At 36.8% G+C, this 17,769-nt stretch overlaps 1 pseudogene; it reads left to right on the forward strand.

Annotated features, from left to right (window-relative positions):
* The first annotated feature begins 2,849 nt into the window (after positions 1 to 2,849).
* Positions 2,850 to 14,109, forward strand: LOC147644755 (uncharacterized; annotated as a pseudogene).
* Positions 14,110 to 17,769: the final 3,660 nt, after the last annotated feature.

Genomic DNA, 17,769 nt, shown 5'->3' on the forward strand with positions numbered 1-17,769 from the left:
CGACAACAGCCACCGCCATTCTCATTCCTCTCAAGTTTCTCGATCGTTCCTATGGGATCTATATGATATATTAATCCGATTTTCATAAAATTTTACACAAAATTGTAGAATAATATGAAACGGCTATATCTCAAATTTGATGAAAATCTGTTGAAAACTGAAAATGTTATACTTTTTAATTGAATTAATTTCTCGATCGTTCCTATGGGAGCTATATGATATAGTCGTCCGATTTTCATAAAATTTTACACAAAATTGTAGAATAATATGAAATGGCTATATCTCAAATTTGATTAAATTCTGTTGAAAAATAAAAATTTTATAATTTTTTTTGTAAAACTTTTCCGATCATTCCTATGACAGCTATATGATATAGTCGTCCGATCCGGCCCGTTCCGACATATATACGAGTGAGAGTATATAGAAGACTAACTGCAAAGTTTCATTCAGATAGCTTCAAAACTGAGAGACTAGTTTGCGTAGAAACGGACAGACGGACAGACGGACAGACGGACATGGTTAGATCGACTCGGCTGTTGATCCTGATCAAGAATATATATACTTTATATAGTCGGAGGTGCCTCCTTCACTGCGTTGCAAACTTCTGACTGAAATTATAATACCCTGCAAGGGTATAACAAACGGGGTGAGCTAAATAAAACCGTTTAAAAATCAGCGAGAGCACATTCATAATTTCGTTTTAATTCAATTTGTGGGAAAATGTTTCACTTATAACAGTAGTGTTTCCTGTTAAACCAAAATTCAGTGAAGTTGTCATTATAAAGCTTGATTCTTTACTGTCTTGTTAACCATCATTTTAGAACAGTCATATATTTATTACCACATATTTTTAATGAATAATAAATTGATCAAATCATTTTCTATATCGACCAGCATTCATTTCATCATCCGTCAAAATTATGAGAAATCCCTATTTTTCCTCCCAACACTTTTGAGAAAATTTCATAATAGACTCAAAGTCCATGCCACTATTTACATGATCTTTGTATATGTGACGCATGTTTAAATCATCTTGCTTAAACATTATAATAAAATTTAATGTCCCATCCAAAAATAGTTACGTATATTGTGTTGCTTTTCGCAAGCAACATCATCAAATATTAAAATTTAATTACTTTTAGCTTCCTGTGTTGTCAAAACTTCATCATTCGCTGAAAATGTGTAGGATCACATCCCTTGTATTGGTTTAATTAGTTTTTTCAAATACATATATTTCGGTTGATAGAAGCTCTTTGAAAATATACCATTTGGACTTTCGATAAGGCTTATCATCAGATTTATAATTAGTTTTTCCACAATTTTATGGACCAAAAATTATAGCTCGAATTGAATTAGGTAACAAAGTACTTTGGCGTGGAGGTTTATTCTCTCCATGACCTCCACCCTCAATATTTCTTACAACAATGATTTTATTTTGTCTTAATAAACGCATGTTTTTGTGATAAGTACTTCATTCAATGACAATCTTTTGATAATTGAGGTTGTTAGAAAATGGGTAAACATCTTTATAACATAAGCAGTCATAAAACAAATGTCAAACAGGGTAGTGGTCTCGTAAATAATATAATTTATGCTCTACTCTTTGAGGCTCATTTACCTGGTTACAATTTCTGTGGACCTGGTACAAAGCTAGAGAAACGATTAGCCCGAGGTGATCGTGAGATTAATGGTTTTGATGAAGCTTTTAGAATCCATGATATATAGTATTCAAATAGTAAGGACTTGGGTGATCGCCATAAAGCAGATTCTGTTGTAATTGATAGGGCTTGGAATCGTGGAAAAGCTAATGACAGTAGTATTGGAGGGAGAGTAGCGGCATATTTTGTAAAAAAAATTATCAAGGCTACGAAAAAGTTTGGAATGGGGACAAGCGAGTGAAATAGAAGGTAATAAAAGAATCGCTTGCTTTAATAATCAAGCATGCCACGAAGGAATTGAAAAAGTAAAAACCGCTTGACATATTGAATGTTATAAAATTAGCACTTCAAGAAGTATCAAACACAATGGGATGTAGGAAAAATGATATAGTTATCAATTATAGGGTTATCAATGTACCCAAAATAGGTGGCTTCTTGCTACTTTTTCCAGTTTTAACATCTCTAAGTGCTGTACGGAAGTTTGTCTTCAGGTAGAGCAGCAATTGCAAAGACTATTAAGAATGCAAGAATGGAAAAAGAACAGCTGCAGGGAAATAAAAGACATAATAAAAAAATGGAATCATTTGCGTTGGGTGAAGGCTTATATTTACAACCATATAGGAAAGGATATGGTATCTCAGTTTCAAAAAAATAAACAACAAAAACGTAGTCAAATTAACTATTAAAAGTGCTACCCAAAAAAGCATTATTCAATGTTTATTTAATGATGTTTGGCTTTAAAAATATCCCGCACTCTCAAGATGTCTATATAAAAGACGAGTTTCCAAAATTCTTACATCCTCTTGAGTGTGGAATAATTACTTAGCAGACTCTTCATCAAATGGCACGCATTGCGCTGAGTATTTTAAGAAGGATTTAGATTCATATTGTTTCGACAGTTTTGGAAATTTACAACCACCAATAGTAGTTCTATATTTAGGTAAAAACCTCAGGTATATTTATCAACGAATCCAAAAATCGGGACTGTTAACTGCAGACACTTATACCTAAAATTCTTGCTAGACGGTTATTCGTTTTGCTAATGATGCTTTAACGTCCCGAAACGTTTTTTTTACCCATCACTTAACAACCGTTGGGTGATCTGTCCCTTTTTTCCATCCCACACAACATGGAACAAAGAGTAGTGGGAGAAGAAATGCTGCCCTGGGTATAAATTTAGTCAGTTCCTGGATGAAATTATCATTTAGTGACCAGCAGTCAGCATCAGCACCAGCACCAGCTCTAGCCCTAACACCAGCACTAACACCAGCAGCCACCAGCTCCAACTACCAGCACAAGCAACCACTAGCTCCAGCAGCCACCAGCTCTACCTACCAGAACCATGAACCCCAGCACTGGTAAAAACAACAACATGAATATGAGCTCCACCACCACCAACACCAGTACCAACAACTTGGCGTCCAATTTACCTGTTCGGGTGAACCAACAGGATTTTGGATGATCTAATGATTGTACACTACCCTTAAATAAAGGGCATGAGATCCTTTCGGCGGTAAGGTCGAAAGGGAAATTTGGCTCCAACGTTAGGTTGGAGCTAGAAGATAATTACGTTTACCTCCCAGAGAGGTATAACGTAGTTGATAACTGCATTTTGAATTTCTTTTCTATTAAAAGATATTACATTATTAAATTATCAGATAAGAATATATATATATAATTAAATTTGTTAAAAAATAATTAAGAGAAATAAATAAATTAATTCAAATTTAAAAAAATTGTAATTTGGGCATTGGAAAATGGGAAAAAGTTTCGTTCAGTTTATTATTAAAAATACAGAAAAAAATAAATAAAACAAGAAAGGAAGCTAACTTCGGCACGCTGAAGCTTATATACCCTTGCAGATAGAACTTATATGACTTGGAATCCAAACAATATAAATAATATTTATTTGTGTTAAAAAACAATGAAGTATGTATATATGTATATGTATTACCTGCTTTCATTTCATTCACCTTTACATATTATATTTGCAGTTTTACAGTCACAGATGTGCATTTTTCTTCATATCTAACGATAGTTTGTATGGCACCTACATTTTACACAAAATTTAAGACTGATATAAAATGGCTATACCTTAAATTTGATGAAGATCTGTTGAAAACTGAAAATGTTATAATTTTTAATTGTCTTAATTTCTCGATCGTTTCTATGGGAGCTATATGATATAGATTTCCGATTTTCATAAAAATTTTTTACGAAATTGGAGAGTATAGTAAAATGGCTATATCTCAAATTTGATCAAATTCTGTTGAAAACTGAAATTGTTATAATTTTTTATAAAAATTATCCGAGCATTCCTATCGCAGCTATATGATATAGTCGTCCGATACGGTCCGTTCCGACATACATACGAGTGAGAGTATATAAAAGACTAACTACAAAGTTTCATTCAGATAGCTTCAAAACTGAGAGACTAGTTTGCGTAGAAACGGACAGACGGACATAAGGACAGACGGACAGACGGACAGACGGACATGGCTAGATCGACTCGGCTGTTGATCCTGATCAAGAATATATATTCTTTATATGGTCGGAGGTGCCTCCTTCACTGCGTTGCAAACTTCTGACTGAAATTATAATACCCTGCAAGGGTATAAAAATAGGTTAGGATAGGTTATATACTTAAAAAAAATGTAAACATTAAATTTTAATGGGAAATGGGAAAATATGTTCTTTCAGATTTTAAATACTTAAAAGAAATTTCAACGTTAATTTTTAATGGGAAATGACAACTTAAGTTCTTTCAAATTTTTATACCCTTGCAGGGTATTATAATTTCAGTCAGAAGTTTGAAACGCAGTGAAGGGGGCACCTCCGACCATATAAAGTATACATATTCTTGATCATGATCAACACCCGAGTCGATCTAGCCATGTCCGTCTGTCCGTCGTTCGTTTCTACGCAAACTAGTCTCTCAGTTTTGAAGCTATCTGAATGAAACTTTGTAGTTAGTCTTTTATATACTCTCACTCGTATATATGTCGGAACGGGCCGGATCGGATGACTATTTCAAATAGCTGCCATAGGAATGATCGGAAAATTAAAAAATAATATTTAACATTTTCAGTTTGCAATAGAATTGGATCAAATTTAAAATATAGCCATTTTATTATACTCTTCAATTTTGTGTAAAATTTTATGACAATCGGAACTATATCATATGGCTCCCATAGGAACGATCGAGAAATTAATACAATTAAAAATTATAACTTTTTCAGTTTTCAACTCAAATTTTTCAAATTTGAGGTATAGCCATTTTATATTAGTCTTAAATTTGGTGTCAAATTTCATGAAAATCGGACAACTATATCATATAGGTGTCATAGAAACGATCCTTTGATGTAGAAATAAAATGCAAATCTGTGAATGTAAAGCTGCAAATATAATATGTATAGGTGAATGAAATGAAACCAGGTATTACTTCATTGTTATTAACATAAATATATATCATTTATATTGTATAGTCATAGAAGTTCTATCTGCAAGGGTATATAAACTTCGGCGTGCCGAAGTAGCTACCTTTCTTGTTAATTTTCAGCTTATTTATAAAAATGAGAAAAAAAAATACATTCAATTAAATTAAAAATATAAAATTTTTTTAAATTGGGATTGGGAAATGGGACAATATATTCTTTTAGCTTTTTATACCCTTGCAGGGTATTCTTGATCAGGATCAACAGCCGAGTCGATCTAGCCATGTCCGTCTGTCCGTCTAACCGTTTCTACGCAAACTAGTCTCTCAGTTTTTAAGCTATCTGAATGAAACTTTGCAGTTAGTCTCCTACATACTCTCACTCGTATATACATATGTCGGAACGGATCGGACGACTATATCATATAGCTGCCATAGGAATGATCGGAAAATTTTTACAGGAAAAATTATAACATTTTTAGTTTTCAAAAGAATTTGATCAAATTTGAAATATAGCCATTTTATATTATTCTACAATTTTGTGTTAAATTTTATGAAAATTGGACTACTATATCATATAGCTCCCATAGGAACGATTGAGAAATTATTTATTTTATTTATTTATAAAAGAAAATAGCAATGACTGCAATTCTTAAAATTATATTGTACCCTTACCTCTGCACAATAAAAGGGATTGTTTTTTATCGATGTGCTCCGACTCACATCAGGTGGGCAGAGGTAAGGATAGGTAATTTAACAAATTATGAACATTAAACATGGAACATAGAAAACGGAATGGATCATGCTCGTCAATATTCGTTAAGGGCTATGGGACGAAAATGACGGAAAGGCCTTACAGGGACTGCGAGACGTAATTTGCTTAATAAATAGGTGGAGCAAATTTTACCATTGAGTAGCTTAAAAATAAAAGTAACGCCGTGGCAGATTCGACGATCCATTAGGGTGGGGAGGCTTAAAAGTCTTAGCCTGTCGGCATACGATGGAAGACGATGATGTGGGTCCCACCTTAATCCACGCAGAGCAAACAAAAGGAATTGCTTCTAAACAGATGCAATAAGGTCTTGATACTTCGCATATTGAGGTGACCACACACACGAATAATATTCAAGAATAGGGCGAACGAGTGAGATATAAAGAAGTTTTGATGTATAAGGATCATCAAACTCCTTTGACCATCGCTTAACAAAGGCGAAAACCCCTCGAGCTTTACTAATAATTAGACCAATGTGGTCATTAAAATTAAGTGTGTGGTTAAATTGGACTCCGAGATCTGTTACCGTATAGATGCGTTCAAGATCGCACGCACCTATAGAGTAGAGTGTGAGAGAGAGCGCTTAAATGCAACACGTTGACTACGGTTGGATAAATATGTTGCATTCCAGTTAGTCAATAAAGCAGGAAAACCCAATAGCGTAAGTTTTCTAAGTAATAGTAGGTGATTTACCGAGTCAAAAGCTTTACTGAAATCGGTGAAGATAACGTCTGTTTGAATATTTAATTTGAAACCGTTTCTAATGACAGCACAAAATTCTAGAAGGTTTGTAGACGTTGATCTGTTTTTCATAAAGCCGTGCTGATAGGGGGACATAATTGACCGACATTGGCTCGAATAACTTCGGAATAGCACTAAGCTTTGCAATTCCTCTGTAGTTTTCAATATTAGATTTGCTGCCCTTTTTATGGAGAGGAATGATAAAGGATTCCTTGTAAGACGCATCAGGTGAAGGAAAGGATTGGACATAAATGTCAAAGGCAGAATATAATATATCATAAAAGCGCATAACCATGTAATTGGGGTCATCTAGAGAATCCAAAAAAGTCCGATCAGCTAGGGATAAGTAGAAGTTAATGCCATCGAAATTAGCTTTGCGGAAGCAGCGAGAAGTTGTCGGTTCCACTTCTGGACTAGGAAGTAAAGGAAACGACGCTTCAAGAATTATCTCCAGGCGTGGGATGATAAGCATCTTCAGGGCAGGAGATAGGGTCTTCTTGGGACAAGGGCGTTGGCGAACTCAGACGCAAAGATAAGGTCCAAGATTTTATCCCTACAGTTCTTGAATGAAAAATCAATAAGACCTTGGACTAAGTCATGAGTTGCAGTGGGAACCAGAAAATTGGTGTCAGATGATGGCATCCAAGATATGGAAGGAAGGTTAAAATCGCCCATAGCTATCAAATGGTCATTAACACCCAGAGTTGAGTGAATTCCCTGGATTAAGGACAGGTGCTGTAGATAAATAGTAGCGTCAAACCGGGTGGGATGTAAGAGCATGATACATAGGGAGAGTAGTCGTGAACTTGAACACGAACAGCAACAAACTCCAAAGTATTATCTGAATAGGTTATGGGAACCAGTTCAGAAATAAGGTAAGATTTCACAGCAATAAGAACGCCACCGCCAGTATGCATTTGACGGTCACGCCTTTAGACAATATAGTTGCCAGCGAATAATTCGCAATGAGAAACAGAGGAGTTAAGCCACGTTTCGGTGAAAGAAATAACGTTGGCATCGAAGGAGGCACTATTAGCGTGCAGCTTGCTAACAAACTACGAGCATTCTGATAGTGCCAAGAAAACGAGTTAATTCGTTTTTTGGAGGCCTGGTTGAGGGAGTCAGAGGCACTCCAGCCAGAGGGTTGCTCTTGTAAAGAAATTCATGAACAATAGCATGTACGGGCCATACGGAAGCAACAAGAACCTTACTATATAACGCGTCGGAAAGTGCAATTTTAAATGAAGAAATATCTCGTTTCTGCTTAAAATTGAATTTTGAGACAGAGAATTCAGTTAAAGGAACATTTAATTTGTTGCTCAAGAGAATAGCGACGTCTTTCACGGTTGCATCAGGATTAAGGCGAGAGACAAAAACAGATATTTATTATGAAAATAAACAAGAAAGGAAGCTAACTTCGTCACGCCGGTTTATATACCCTTGCAGATAGAACTTCGATGACTATATCCATACAATATAAAATATATAAATTAATATTAAAAGACAATGAAGTAATACCTGCTTTCATTTCATTCACCTATACATATTATATTTTCAGTTTTATATTCACAGATTTGCATTTTTGCTCCATATCTAACGATCGTTTGTATGGCACCTATGTGATATAGTCGTCCGATTTTCATTTGACACAAAATTCAAGACTGATATAAAATGGCTATATCTCAAATTTAATGAAAATCTGCTGAAAACTGAAAACGTTATAATTTTTAATTGTATTCATTTTTTGATCGTTCCTATGGCAGCTATGTGATATATTAGTCCGGTTTTTTTTTTATAACTTTACACAAAACTGTAGATTAAAATAAAATGGCTATATCTCATATTTGATGAAAATCTGGTGAAAACTGAAGAAGTTATAATCTTTAATTTCATTAATTTCTTTTCTTTCTTATAAAATTTGATGAAAATCTGTTGAAAACTGAAAATGTTATACTTTTAAATTTAATTAATTTCTCGATCGTTCCTATGGTAGCTATATGATATAGTCGTCCAATTTTCATAAAATTTTACACAAAATTGTAGAATAATATGAAACGAATATATCTCAAATTTAATGAAAATCTGTTGAAAACTGAAAATTGTATACTTTTTAATTAAATTAATACAAGTTTTTTGCCCACGAGTCGGACGTGTTTTCCTTCGCTCTACCTTCGCTTAAAGTTTTCACCGTGAATATTTTTTCTAAAAAGCCCAAATTTTTGGCAAGTGATCAGTGTTTTGGCGATCTTTATTTAACCACAACATCTGGATCATCTCATTTAAAGACAGTGACTTTAATTTCCGAAAACATCATCGGCGAAAAATATTCTTTCGCCCTTGTTTTCTTGCGCGGTGTGTTCACCGCTTTCTGCTGCGTCGGTCTCAGTGTTGTTGTTGCTGCAAGTGATCTGCAAGCCGCGGACAATCACACAATCTCATACTTTCTTGAGCTGATTTATATTTTTCTCTTGCTCTATTTTTGTTTTGATCGGTTCCTTCGCCACTCAAGTTAATTGCCTTTCTATTACTTGCGCGTTGCTTCATACGATTTATTATTATTGCAACATAATGTGAACATGTTGTGCCGCGGATTGTCCACATGGCCGCAAAATTACTTCGCGGCAAGCCACTGTTTATTGTTGGCTGTGCAATAATGCCGCACACCCTGGCTGCGCCGATCTTGGGCATGTTGGCCCGCGCATCGCCGACCGCATACGGGATCACGCTGGCTTGGATTGGACGTGCCCGAGCTGCCTTCATATTAAATCCCAAATGCGGATTTTTATGAGACAAGCCCATTTGGAGTTTCAATCCATGGAGGCTGGGTTCAAGGATTTGGCAAGCCGTTTCCAGATGTTCGCGCCACGAGGGCGATTGATTTCGAGCAGCAGTGTGGGAGCACGAGCTTTCGCTCTCGCTGTTCCGGGTCGTCGCTCGCTCCCTCTCGTCTCGTAGCCGAAGGCGACTCCACGGTCCCAGCAGCCCTTGAGCGGGCTTAGTTTTAGTTCTAATCAAAGTGCCTAATAAAAACTACCAAAGTGGAAACGAAGCCCAACTCCGATTTTTTTATTTTCTGGAAGAACACTACGTGGAACAACAACAACATTCAATCAACCCCTGCCACCGGCCGCCGACGACTTATTGGGTTGACGACGGCTACAGAGTTTTGGAGACCATCCGCCCACTCCTTTTCATGGTCCTTCGAGCCGGATCTACCCTGATCCCACCAAAGATAAGTACGACTCGCCTTCCAAAGTCCATTCGTCCGTGGTCGCCATATTCCTTTTCCATCAGCGTTTTTTTTTTTTCTTTCCATCCGATTCCGACCAAAGTGAAAAGTGCCAAATAGATATATATATATATGCATCCAAGTGCATACCTACATACATATGCACAGCCACAGTGAATTTTCTTATTTTCTAAGTGCTTAAGCGCTTGCCAATATCGGCCCTCTACTTCGTATCACTGTGATCCGCTGGTCCAAGCATATGTATATATGTACACATATATATATATATATATATATATATATATATATATATATATATGTATACACTTGTACTTATGTATGTGAATATGTCTAAGGGTTTAATATATATATATATATATATATATATATATATATATATATATATATATATATATATATATATATATATATATATATACACATACATAAGTACAAGTGTCCGTCACTAAACTGCACTAAACCCTTTTAATATATAATACGAAGAATATATATATATATACACACACACACACACATGTACAAGAAATAAACCTATTATTAATATACAATACGAAAAAAATATATATACACACACATGCACAAAAAATATCCCTTTTTAATATACAATACGAAAAAAATATATATACACACACACACACACATATTCAAAAAATATAGCCTTTTTTATATATAATACGAAAAATAATAAAGATATATATATACACAAAAATACATTTGCACAAACATAATTAAAATAATAATAATTCATACATACATATATATTGGGCAAGCTTCGCGATATTCTCGTTAACTCGTTTTCTTTGCACTATCATAATGCTCATAGTTTGTTGGGGAAACTTAGGAAGCTGCACTCTAATAGTGTCTCCTTCGATGCCAACGTTATTTCTTTCACCGAAACGTGGCTTAACTCCTCTGTTTCTCATTGCGAATTATTCGCTGGCAACTATATTGTCTAAAGGCGTGACCGTCAAATGCATACTGGCGGTGGCGTTCTTATTGCTGTGAAATCTGACCTTATTTGTGAACTGGTTCCCATAACTTACTCAGATAATAATAATAATTAATAATTATTACCCAAGACTCATACAAATGAAAAGAATGAAATAAAAACTAATCAGAAAATTATAGCATCAGACTTTGAAACACCACATATGAATAAGAAGAGGAAACTTTTTTTTTATGAAACAAAGAAATTAAACTCAACCCCTAAATATAATGATTATGAAGTCAAGTCATATGATTGGGGGATAAAGACCAATATTAATGATGGAGTTTATGTTGATGATGATGATGATGATGATGATGATGATGATGATGATGATGATGATGATGATGATGATGATGATGATGATCAATTCTAATCTCAAGGAGCTATAGAGGAGGAGGACTCTGACTCTCCTATTACATCACCTGTGCCAACAAGTCAACTCCCTCTTCACACATCGACTTCAATATTGAATTAATCATCGAAACATGAGGAGAGTATGAAAAATTTTAACATTTGTGAATTGGCAAGAGAACGTGTATTGGATAAGACATATGGTCCTAGAAAAAATGAAAATGGTCAATTAATGCTTGGGAGTAGTCATATATTTTTTTCAAACAATAAAATTAAATTTGATGATGGGCAAAACTGGCAACTTACAAATGGATTATATTCCTTAATATGTCATCATCTTCTACAAAATTATAATGCAAATGAATTGGAAATTTATAGATCAATTTTAATAAAAACGAATGTCTATCGATGGAACTTTCTTCCAAATGGACAGAAAAAAGGAACAATGACTTTGAAGTATTCAGAATTTATTAAACCACTTCTAGGTAAATCACCTATTGCCTACACCTTTTGAGTCTACACCAAAACCTAATAAAGCAATGAAAACTGGGACTGTATTTATGAGACTGAATATGAATAAACCAAATTATGTGTATTGGGAGGGTCCCAATGAATTGGAACAGCGATTACAACTATTAATGGCATCACAATCTGCAGGAAACACAAGTCACACAAGTGAAATAATGTCTGTTCGGTCAAACTCTTTAAATTTGCATCTCCCGAACCGTTTCTCTTTGAATATACAATGTAAACAAAAGCTCATTATCATGAAGTTACCAAATCTCTGTTCTCTAGTTTTGCTGCTGTTAATAAAAGTCAGTTGCTGATATTAGATTGCTTGAAACGGTTGTCTTTTGGTCTTTGTCTAATAAATTTAAATTACTTTATGCACCTTCCAAACTGATATCTCATGCAGCACAAAAAACGCTTTGTGCATTAAACATTTTGGCGCTCAACGTGGGGCAGTGTATAAACAAATTATTATTAATTTATTGACTAATAAACAATTGTCGACTTATCATCCGCAAATCATTGGCTTGAGGAGGAGTTGTACCTAAAGCTTTTAAAGTTCGGACTCTATCGTTACGTCATCACTGCAGATGTGACCAAGATGAACAGGCAAGTAAATCCCTACATTGTTGATCGCAAATACCAATATATCCTTTGGAGAGCATTTCCAGAAGACACGATGCGCACGTATCAATCTTGCCGATGTCCACCAAATCGACTTTCCAATCGGCTCCGCCATCATAAAGACGTCCTTTTATGTTGATGACTTACTCACGGGTGCAGACGACATTGTGACACTTCGCATTATCAAGGATCAAGTCACAGAAATTCTTCGACGAGGACATTTCCCGCTTACCAAATGGCATTCAAATCACGCAGCTAAGGAACTCAATTCGTGTGGAGAGGGATTAACCAGTGCTCTTGGCGTGAACTGGAATCAGCAATGGATACACTGTTCTTCAAGTTCATACCAAAGAATCAGTCATCGAGAGTCACCAAAAGAAGTATTTTGTCCATTGCATCCACCTTGTTCGACCCTCTTGGATTGCTCGCATCGTTTGTTGTTGTCGCAAAAATACTTCTTCAAGAACTTTGGCTAGCTGGCCTGTCATGGGACGAGAGCGTTTCAGAAAACATACACACGGCCTGGAGAAAATGCCTAGAGTCATTCGAAACTGTCTCAATTTTGTCGATTCCCCGCTACTGCCTCCAACACAAGATTCGATCACTTCAACTTCATGGATTTTGTGATTCATCGATCAGAGCTTACGGATGCTGCTTTTTTCTACGGTCAGAAACGTGGACGGGAGTTATCGCAGTGCATCTGTTGACTGCTAAGTCGAGAGTAGCTCCTGTTAAGAAAAAATCTCTTCCGAAACTGGAGTTGTGCGGAGCACATTTGCTAGGCCAATTGTATGCGAAACTAAGGCCCCCATTAGCGGACACAAGATACTCTGCATATTTTTGGACCGACTCGCAAATTGTGCTGCACTGGCTAAAACAGCACTCAGTCACACTTTCAGTCAGTGGAAAATTGTGCCGGGTGCTAGCAACCCAGCAGATATTGTTTCGCGTGGAACTACAACAGCCGAGCTGGCAGCATCAATGTGGTTCACAGGCCCACAGTTCTTGACCCAACCATCGTCCCAATGGCCAAACACACCACAAATCATCGATATCGATCCAGCTACTGTCAAGGCAGAGCAACGTAGGAGCACATTCAGCACTACTGTGATCAACAATCATGTTCTTCAATAGTTGACTCACATTAGTTCATATGCTCGCTGCATTCGCACCATCGCATACGTTTTTCGCTTCGCCGACCTGTCAAGAGGAGTCAAAGGTGTCGATCCATCGCTAACACCGGAAGAACTTCGCCGCGCATTATTCAGCATCGTCAACAACATGCACCAACAGTTCTTCTCTGAAGATTTTTGCTCGCTACAGAAAGCTAAACCACTTACAAGTCAGCTAAAGTATTTGACTCCATTTCTCGACAGCTCATCAGGAGTTGGAGGGCGACTACAGAACGCTGACATCCCTGAATCTGAGCGGCATCCGCTGCTTCTTCCAAGCAAATCGCACTTTGCTTGGATTTATGTTAGACACTTGCATCTGAGGAATTGTCACGCAGGTCCGAAGGCTCTAGTTACTCTCATCCGTCTGGAGTACTGGATCATCAATGCCAGGGATCTAGCTCGTCGAGTGGTGCGCTCCTGCTTCGCCTGCGTTCGGTTCAGGCCCAAACTAGAGAACCAACTCATGGGATCGCTTCCTCTTGAACGAGTCCTACCGCAGCATCCGTTTCAGAAGTGTGGCGTCGACTTCTGCGGACACGTATCTTCGGATCAGAGGAAAGGGTCCAACCAAGTCATACCTCGCTGTCTTTATTTGTTTGGCATCTAAAGCAGTCCACAAAGAAGTCGTCGCGGATTTGTCCACCAAGGCATTTCTTGCAGCACTCAAACGGATGATCGCCCGGAGGTCGATCCCAACACACATCTACTGCGATAACGGAACCAACTTCGTCGGAGCTGCCAACCATCTTCAAGAACTACGAGAGTTTCTTGAAAACAAGACCACGCAATTCAATCATTTCATCTCATTTGTCAACCGATTTCATAACCTTCCATTTTATCCCTCCCAGAGCTGCTCACTTTGGAGGCCTTTGGGAAGCGGCGGTGAAAAGCGCGAAAGGTCTGCTCTACAGAACGTTGATGAATTCAAGGTTCACCTTCGAGAAACTCAGCACAATAACCGCCGAAATTGAAGCGATTCTTAACTCGAGTCCGTTATCTCCGCTATCTCCAGATCCCAACGATTTTGGTGCACTTACCCCAGGGCACTTGGAAAGTCTCTTCGCTCCCTTCCAGAAAGGCCCGTCTCGTCAACACATGCGACCAGTTTGGAACGGTTCGACGCCGTGACCGCAAGAAAGCAAGAATTTTGGCGGCGGTGGTCATTCGACTATCTATAAGAACTACGCGCTCGAACCAAATATACAACACCATCGGCAAACATCAAGGCGAACACCATGGTTACAATCCACGAAGACAACCTTCCTCCTCAGCGATGGAAGATTGGGCGCATTGAGACCGTTATTCCCGGACAGGATTGGCTAATCCGAGTGGCCCACATTCGAACTAGCACTGGTGTATGCTGCCGACCAGTGCATAAGCTGGCAGTACTCCCCACTGCATCACAATCTTGTTGAAAGATAATACTTTCAAGGCGGCCGGGATGTTCGGTCAAACTCTTTAAATTCGCATCTCCCGAACCGTTTCTCTTTGAATATACAATGTAAACAAAAGCTCATTAACATAAAGTTACCAAATCTCTGTTCTCTAGTTTTGCTGCTGTTAATAAAAGTCAGTTTCTGATGTTAGATTGCTTGAAACGGTTGTCTTTTGGTCTTTGTTTAATAAATTGAAATAAGTTTATGCACCTCCCAACCTGATATCTCATGCAGCACAAAAAACGCTTTGTGCATTAAACAATGTCTATAATTGAAGAATTGAGAGACATTTAGACATTTATAAACAATTGAGGTTATAATCATCATGTCCGTTGACAAGTTGGAACGCTATATACATGAAAAGCAGATCACTAGTCATTTAAAACGATATGAGAAAACAGGAATAGGACTCTATCTAGATACGGATGTCAACTTTAAAATACAAAGAAGACGTATTAAAGCTTTTGCCTTTCCAAAAAAGCATGGCGCTATAGTCATCAAGGAATATCTTGATATGGATTGACACGAGCTGAGGGTTTCTCTAAAATCATAGATTACAAAATTTCAAGAAGAAATTGGTTAAAATTTTTATGGTCTTAAGGCTATTGAACTGATACAGAAGGCAACTTTAATATCCATAGAAATTGTGCTCCTCAAAAAGAAAGTGTGATTGACAAAGAATATGTAGACAAGTCTATTAAGAGGTTAAAAGATTAAATTATTTCACATCAAAAATAATTAATTCTAACAATACCTGATGTTGCAACTGCAGGTATTCAAGACAGATTGAATAGAGTTGAAGTAGTTATCTCAAGCATTATTAAAGAAATTCGATTTTCTAAATAATTCATTAGCATTTAGAATATAATGCATAATTATCTAAGAGATTTTATTTAATTTTAATTTTAGTTTTTACTTAAATATGAGTAGACGGAGTATTATTAATGAACTACACGCTCCACCGCGTAAACATTTTTACGTCATTAAAAAAGGGTAGTGATGATTTATGTTCAGTGGACTTGGTAGAAATGGGGAAGTATGCTTCATCAAATAATGGATTTCGGCAGCTGCTAACAATAATCGACACATTTTCTAAATTTGCTTGGGCTGAAGCAATTAAATCAAAAACTGCTAAAGAAGTAAGTGAAGCAATGGAAAAAGTATTCAAAACAGGTGGTAGAGTATCTAAGAATCTTCAAACAGATGATGGGAAGGAGTTCTTTAACTCACAGTTTAATGCATTAATGAAGAGCTTCAAATTAATCATTATTCAAACCTTAGCACCCTAAAGGCTTCAATTGTTAAACGATTTAATAGGATATTAAAAGAACTCATGTGGAGAGAAGTTTTAATGGAATATATAAGTGGATTCATATGTATAAACGACTAATTTCTGTTAACAACAAAAAATTACACAGAACAATAAAAATGGCTCCCATTGATGTAAACACTGTAAACAATTTGACACCAAATTTAAGATTAATATAAAAGTGCTATATAATGGAAAATCTGTTGAAAACTAAAAAGTTGTAATATAGGATATAGTAGTCCGATTTTCATAAAATTTTACACAAAATTGAAGATTAATATAAGAAGAATATTCTAACAAATTCTGTTGAAAACTGAAAATGTTATAATTTTTTTTTTGTAAAAATTTTCAGATCATTCCTATGGCAGCTATATGATATAGTCGTCCGAGCCGGCCCGTTTCGACATATATACGAGTGAGAGTATATAAAAGACTAACTACGGCGTTTCTTTTATATCGCTTCAGAACTGAAAGACTTGTTTGCGTAGAAACGGACAGTCGGACAGACGGACATGGCTAGATCGACTCGGCTGTTGATCCTGATCAAGAATATATATACTTTATGTGGTCGGAGCTGCCTCCCTCACTGCGATGCAAACTTCTGACTGAAATTATAATATCCTGCAAGGGTATAAAAAGACCCATTTCTTAATGAGTTAATGAGCTGAAGACAGTTGAATTGAACAATCTGAAATTTTATATGAAATACATATGGAAATTTGATTACATTTTCTTGTATTTTTAGAATTAATTAAACGTTTTTTCTTAAGTATTTTAAAGATTAGATTTATTTTATTTATAGTTGTTCGGCGGTTGGCGATCCTGCCGCTAAAGATCCTGTACGGGACAATAGCTCCCGCGGCGCAGTCAAAAATAATGATAAGTCAGGGCCGTCGTGGAGCTCGAATAATTGCTTCAGCTTTATTACGCATCATACATAGAACTAATTTGCTTAAACGTAAGGGCTGCGCTCCCGACCGATAAGCTTAGCTAAACAATGTGAGAGCGGGACGGAGAAGTGGAGCGCGAACTATCCGTCCCTCAGCTCGCTTAGCAGCGAGCAAAGCTCGGGAACTCGGGAGCGGGCGTTCGCGAACATCGAAGAGTAAAGCGCGGGAGCCCTTAGACTAGCACGATAAGCACTGCGCTAAGGGCCGACCTGTGGGAGTGCAAGAGCGGCAAAGATTTGGAAGCTCGGTGGCCAGAAGCGGCGCGCGGCCGCCGCGAAGGGCCTTCTGGCGTGAACAATAGTAATTATCTTAGATGTGACCATTTTTTAAATAAAGTATTATATACACACTTAAATGTTTAGTTTCATTTACATATTTCTTTAATTCAATTTTTAATGCGCGCATGGGTGTATGGCTGCACCTGCTGCGCTCTTAGCTATTCTCTTTGTTTATCTATTTCCCTCTCTCTTCTTCTTCTGTCGCCTAATCTATGCTAAGCTACATTTTAAGATTATATATGTTGAATTCAATAAGTCGGTCGTTAGTTGCAGCTCCGACCAAAGAAGTGAAAA

The sequence above is a fragment of the Drosophila serrata genome, unplaced genomic scaffold (genome assembly GCF_035046125.1).
Source record: "Drosophila serrata isolate PLE 108 unplaced genomic scaffold, ASM3504612v1 contig_103, whole genome shotgun sequence".
Taxonomy (NCBI): Eukaryota; Metazoa; Arthropoda; class Insecta; order Diptera; family Drosophilidae; genus Drosophila; species Drosophila serrata.